This window comes from Oncorhynchus nerka, linkage group LG6 (assembly GCF_034236695.1).
Source record: "Oncorhynchus nerka isolate Pitt River linkage group LG6, Oner_Uvic_2.0, whole genome shotgun sequence".
NCBI lineage: Eukaryota > Metazoa > Chordata > Actinopteri > Salmoniformes > Salmonidae > Oncorhynchus > Oncorhynchus nerka.
Genome location: NC_088401.1, coordinates 35,103,036 through 35,109,511, shown reverse-complemented (window position 1 = coordinate 35,109,511; position 6,476 = coordinate 35,103,036).

The window sequence follows — 6,476 nt, the reverse complement described above, 5'->3', positions numbered from 1 at the left end:
GGCTTGGCAGTTTTTTTTTGTCTGGATTGAGCTGAATTGGTTTTAATGCATATGTCAACCTAACCTCAATATGCCCCCTCTGTAAAGTTTTTATTTAAATGCTGACTAGGGAGAAGAATTTGCAGAGCTAGCATGTTGGTGAATATATTCTAGGGAATGAAGATATAGCTATAGTTGCTTCCTTATCACGTGGATTAAATTAGCAATAAAAACAGATTTATTGGTAATTTAACTATTTATTTATTCTAATTAGCATTTTCTTCGAATTCAATCAGGAATAATGTTATTACATATTTATTACATTGTTGTAGAGCTAGGTTGGGTTTTCTTGTGCTCAGGAGGGCACATGTTCCCTCTTGAAACAGAAACTGCCAATCCACCTACTTACAGCGCTTATCTCTGCAAAGTCGAGGACATTCAGACTTCCAGGTTGGGACTGAATCAGTCCCTTGATTGGCTACTTGGCCAAACAGCGCAGATATCATCTGTGTTTCTTTGATATCCCCCACACTGGGAAATCTAATTTGGCCTGCACATTTTATCAATGGAAGGCACCCACTAGACACACACTGTTAACTGACAAGACACTCACAGACACAAACAGACACAGATGACTGTGACCAATTAAGTGTAAGGTTCTGCTTTTCTTTTCTTAGTCAACCTTGGGGGGGTTCTTTTTCTTTGTGTTCTTGAACGTAGCCCTGTTTCTTTGTGTTCTGAAACGTAGCCCTGTTTTTCATTTTTGTTAATTGATTTCACCTGTGCTTGTTTCTCACCTGGTCTCATCAGCTCCCTATTTAGTTCAGTTCTTTCTGTTTGTATGGGGTGTGCAGTATTGTTTGTTTTTGACTGCCTACCTGTGTTTGACCATTGCCTGCCTGCGACCATGATTCCTCCCTTCTGCGAAGGCTTAATAAACATCTGCCGCGCTCTGCGCGTGAATCTACACCTTTGTCTCCCTGAGTATTCATTACATTAATGGAGCCTTTAGATTAATCAGTAGGCCTAGATGGGTGAATTACATGAAGTGTACATCTCAAAATGGCACAGCATTTTGAGATATTGGAATTGGCATACCTGACCTCAGTTGGAGTTAGCATACCTGAACATAACTGCAGCAAAAGCAATATTGCATGGCTGGCTCTTTTATTATTAATTAAGTGGCCATCTGTGATGCTGTTTGTATATTATGGATTGTGTTGCTGTTTTAGTTTACGGCATATTTTGCCATATGTTAGCGGTCAACTGTTAGGTTTAGGAAATAATTCAGAGATTTTGGTTTAATTTAGGCAATAATCTTACATTTAGCCATTAATTCCGAGTGGGTAAGGTAAGGGTTAAGGTTTGGGATAGGCTTAAAACATTCAATATATGTTTTTAATATAAGTGCATAGCACTGGGATTGAACCAGTGATCCACGAAGCGGTAGCTCGTGGTTTATGCCTATCCCAACGCCAGGAGTGTCAAACTGATTCAATGGAGGGCCTGCTGGTTTTAGTTTTTTCCTTTCAATTAAGACCTAGACAACCAGGTGAGGGGAGTTCCTTACTAATCAGGGACCTTAATTCGTCAATGAAGTCCAAGGGAGGAGCGAAAACCTGCAGACAGTTGGCCCTCTGTGGAATGAGTTTGACACATGTGCACAACGTCCTGTCTACTGGATGACTATGGGCTCTTGCGTAGTGGACGGTAGGAAATTGCCATGCAAATAAAATGTCATCTCATGCCATAATTTCACCATTACAAATATGTGTAAATATGCCATAATCCACATGAGTTTGTAACATTAGTGTACAAAACATTAGGAACACCTGCTCATTCCATGACATGAACTAACAGTCGCAGAACAGGTGTAGATGTACTGAAATTATCTGACAGATCATGTGATACTTAAATAAAGTCCACCTGTGTGCAATCTAACTAATTATGTGACTTCTGAAGGTAATTGGTTACACCAGATCTTATTTAGGGGCTTCATAGCAAAGTGAATATATATGCACACACCACTTTTCTGCTTTTTAATTTGTAACATTTTAGGAAACATGTTATATTTTTAATTTCACTTCACCTATTTTCTGTATGTCCATTAGATGAAATCCAAATAAAAATCCATTTAAATTACAGGTTGTAATGCAACAAAATAGGAAAAACGCCAAGGGGGATGAATACTTTTGCAAGGCACTGTATTTATACCTGTGTTCTCTGTTTGTCTGTTGCCAGTTAGTTTTGTTCGTAAAACCTACCAGCGTTTGTTTCCCTGCTCCTGCCTGTTTTCCTGTTCCTGTGACTGACCCAGCGGACTCGGACCAACTCCGCAATGCCATCTCCTCCCAAGGAGCCACCATTGGAATACACAAGGAGTTGCTTCGCAGGTTTATGGAAGGGTTCCAGACCTTGGCCGAACGCCATGACCATGCGTTGAACACTTTGCTGGAGGGTACTCGCCTGGGTCACAGCGTTGTGGGAGCGACAATCCGCCGTCTGCCTCAGTCTGGAGCTGTTCATGGAGCAAGTTCGGAAGGTGTTTGATTCTCCGTTGTCTGGGTGAGAGTCTGCCCGCAAGCTTCTCCAGCTATGCCAAGACTCCCGTAGGCAGCTGAGAGTGCTTGGAACCCGGAAGTACTGTTCGACACGTTCCTACACAGAGTATCGGAGGAAGTTAAGGATGTGCTTGCAGCCCAGGAACTACCGATGGATCTCGACTCGCTCATCGCCTTGACCATTTGGATTGATGGGCGACTACAGGAACAAAGGAAGGACAGTAGAGTCGATTCTGCTTCGCCTCCGGTGTATCCCGGAAGTTCCTGATGGCTCTGTTGCAGATAGAACCTGAGGCTACCCGATTTCCCACGAGAGCCTCTGAAGACTGACGATGAACTTCTTCCCGAGCCCATGCAACTAGGCAGAGCTAGACTGTCTCCTGCTGAACGGCTATACAGGCTTCACACTAAGTGTTGCCTGTATTGTGGGACTACTGGTAATTTCGTCTCCACCTGTCCACTAAAAGACCAGGCTCACCGGTAGGAGCGAGTACTCTGGTGGGCCATACGAAGAACTTTTCCTCTCCCCTTACTCGCATTCCTTTTCATGCCATGTTGCTGTGGGGGAACCTGTCAAAATCTCTCCGGGTGCTCATCGACCCTGGGGCTGATGAGAGCTTTATGGATGCTACTCTGGCGTCTGAGCTGGATATCCCCACTCAGCCCCTCTCCATTCCCATGGATGTTAGAACACTGGACGGGCGCTCTATTGGCCGAGTCACCCACAATACCACCCTCATCAACCTACATGAGTCAGGGAACCACAGCAAGACGATCCAGTTCCTGCTCATTAAGTCTCCCCAGCTTCCCGTGGTGTTGGGGTTCCTCTCATTGACTTGTCTGCCAGTGCCATCATGGGCTGGAGCTCGTTCTTTATCGGCCTTCTCCAAAATTACTAGCCCCTCTGCTGTTCGTCTTCTGTTGCCCCGTACCCTTCATATACATCTCACCTTCCATGTGTCCAGAGTCAAACCCATGTCTCACAGCCCTTTGTCTACTCTTTTCCTGTTCCTGTTTTCTAGTCTTTCCCGGCTTTGACCGTTCTGCCTGCCCTGACCCTGAGCCTGAGCCTGAGCCTGAGCCTGACCCTGACCCTGAGCCTGAGCCTGAGCCTGAGCCTGTCTGCCGTTTTTGTACCTTACTGGATTATTGACCACTGCCTGTCCTGACCCTGAGACTGCCTGCTGCTCTGGTCCCTTTATGCCCTCACTAGATTACTGCTCACTCACTGCTTGCCTTGACCTGTCGTTGGCCTGCCCCTGTTGTTAGGAAGAAACTTTTGTTTCTTCAGCTCTGTCTGAATCTGGGTCATACTTCAAACGTGATACAGGGTATGGTAGTAGGTGCCAGGCGCACTGGTTTGAGTGTGTCAAGAACTGCAACGCTGCTGTGTTCAAAATAAAGAATGGTCCATCACCCATAGGACATCCAGCCAACTTGACACAACAGTGGGAAGAATTGGAGTCAACATGGGGCAGCATCCATGTGGAATGCTTTAGACACCTTGTAGACTCCATTCCCCGATGAATTGAGGCAGTTCTGAGGGCAAAAGGTGTACAACTCAATATTAGGAAGATGTTCCTATTGTTTTGTATACTCAGCGTATATTTCAAATGGCATAGCATAAAAGGTGTTTGTGCTTTTGGTTGTGGTTGTCTTCTTGGTCCTGTTTTGATCATGCAGCACACAGTACTGGACCTTTGAACTGGAACAGCCAGATGCATGAATATAAATCGTGCTATAAAAACACTGGGTTCTTTTTACTGGGTAGAGTGAGCTGTCAACAGCAAACAGCAGCTGTGAGATGGCAAGTCAGAAGGGAGCATGGTGGGGGTGGGATGTGTGTTTGTCTGTGTGTGACCACCATATGTGTGTATGTGTGTTTGTGGACCATAAATGTACCTGCAGTCACTGCAGCATGTGGAAGAAGGGAGAACTATTCCTTGGATTCCTCTGGCTGCAGAACAAAGGGCCTGCCATAGATGTATCCACCACTGCGGTGCCTGTCTCTAAACACATGCACACACACACGCACAGCTGCTCCACTCCACCACAAATTATACTATAGCCTAAACATTTTAATTTAGATCCCTACACACACACACACACACACACACACACACACACACACACACACACACACACACACACACACACACACACACACACACACACACACACACACACACACACACACACACACACACACACACACACACACACACACACAACAAGCTAATTCTAACCCTAAACCTAATTGTAACTCTAACCCTATCCCTAACCCCTAAGCCTAGGCTTTTTTTCTTGTGTGGACAGGCGAAATGTCCCCACTTGTCTACATTTTTCTTGCTTTACTATCCTTGTGAGGACTTTTTCAGAAGCTCATGACTGATTATTCCCATGACTGATTATTTACATCACTGTCAACACTGCGAAAAGGCGTTCATATATATATATACCAGATGTCCATGAGAATCCACTAAATGACTGACCTCACAGCAGGACACGGAAGCAAAATCCCCAAATGAATACGTGTTGAGACTGTAATCTTGGGTGCTATTTTTTACAAACAAGAGAATCCCATCTAATATATGCATAATTCATAAATCTGTTGCACATATCAAAGGTCAATCATGCTCATTAATCATGCAAACTATTGAGAGCTCAGCAATAGGACATGATCAACATCCGTTTGAAAATGAATAACCGACAGAAATTGCAATTTTTCCGAGCCCACTGATACTTTGTCCAAAGAGCTACCAACTGGTTTAACAACCAGGTTCAACCTCACAAGTTCACAACATGACTGTTCTGTTCAGCTATTGTAAAAGACAGGCTTATGTGAAGTACCCACGGGTAGCAGCGCTAGCCTGGCACCGGGTTCAAAGACTATTTGAAATATTTCAAATACATCTAGTCTATCTTGAGTGTCAGATGGGCGGGGTTTGAAAATCCAACTATTCTATTGGTGCCATTTCCCCAGATAAGCCTAATTAAGCTCGGATAAAGTATATATTTGAAATGATTTCAAATACTATTTGAACCCAGGTTGGTTACATTTCCTCTAAGGGACAGAAAGAAAGTGTATTATCTATTCAAAATGTGTCCACAAAATGTATTATTGTAGGATAGTGTCTCTTCACACAATGCTGTCACAACTTGGTCTAACAGATCATCTCTAGAAGTTCATCAAGTCTTGATGTTTTGAGACTTTCACCCCACCTAAGGAAGGGAAAAATTACAAGGCGGCAAAAAATAATTAACACTGATTTCCTGGACCCAAATGGAACCCTAGACTAAAAGCATTCTCATTAGAGAATCTATTCGTTTTTCTACACACCAGACTTGTTCAGTGAAATGCAGGACCTAGTAGAACTTTCCTCACATTGGGTGTAATGTTTGTCTCCTGTGGCGATTAACTTAAAGGGGCAATCTGTAGTTACTACATCCATTTTGGGACTTATACATGAATTATATGTACCCGTTGATTCTTGAAGAATATAACTTATAAAACGACTCGTGAGCTTAGTTAACTGTCGTACCCCATCAGAACCCAAAATATAAGCTTGTTTTACTCCAATGTTTGTAAAGACAGTAAATAGCATTTATAACACTATGTAGCCTCAAAACATTGTTAAAACTAGTATTTTGATATCATGGATAGTCAGTCCTCACATCCATTGCTCTGTTTATACATTTGAGAGTGGTTACATTTCTCCAGCCCCATTCCTCAGGTTTTTACCGAAATAGGGCAGGGAGCCAACTTTGTTATTGTTTCAAGTGCTGATTTCACCTTTAAAGTTGTAATCAAGTTTCCAGCGTGTTTGCTGCAGAAATAATGAGGACCACTGGGGGGGGAAAGGTCTGTCTGCTAACAGAACCTTAGAGGAGATAATCTCTGGGCATCTTCAAAGTATATGGTGGGCTGGAGCCAAC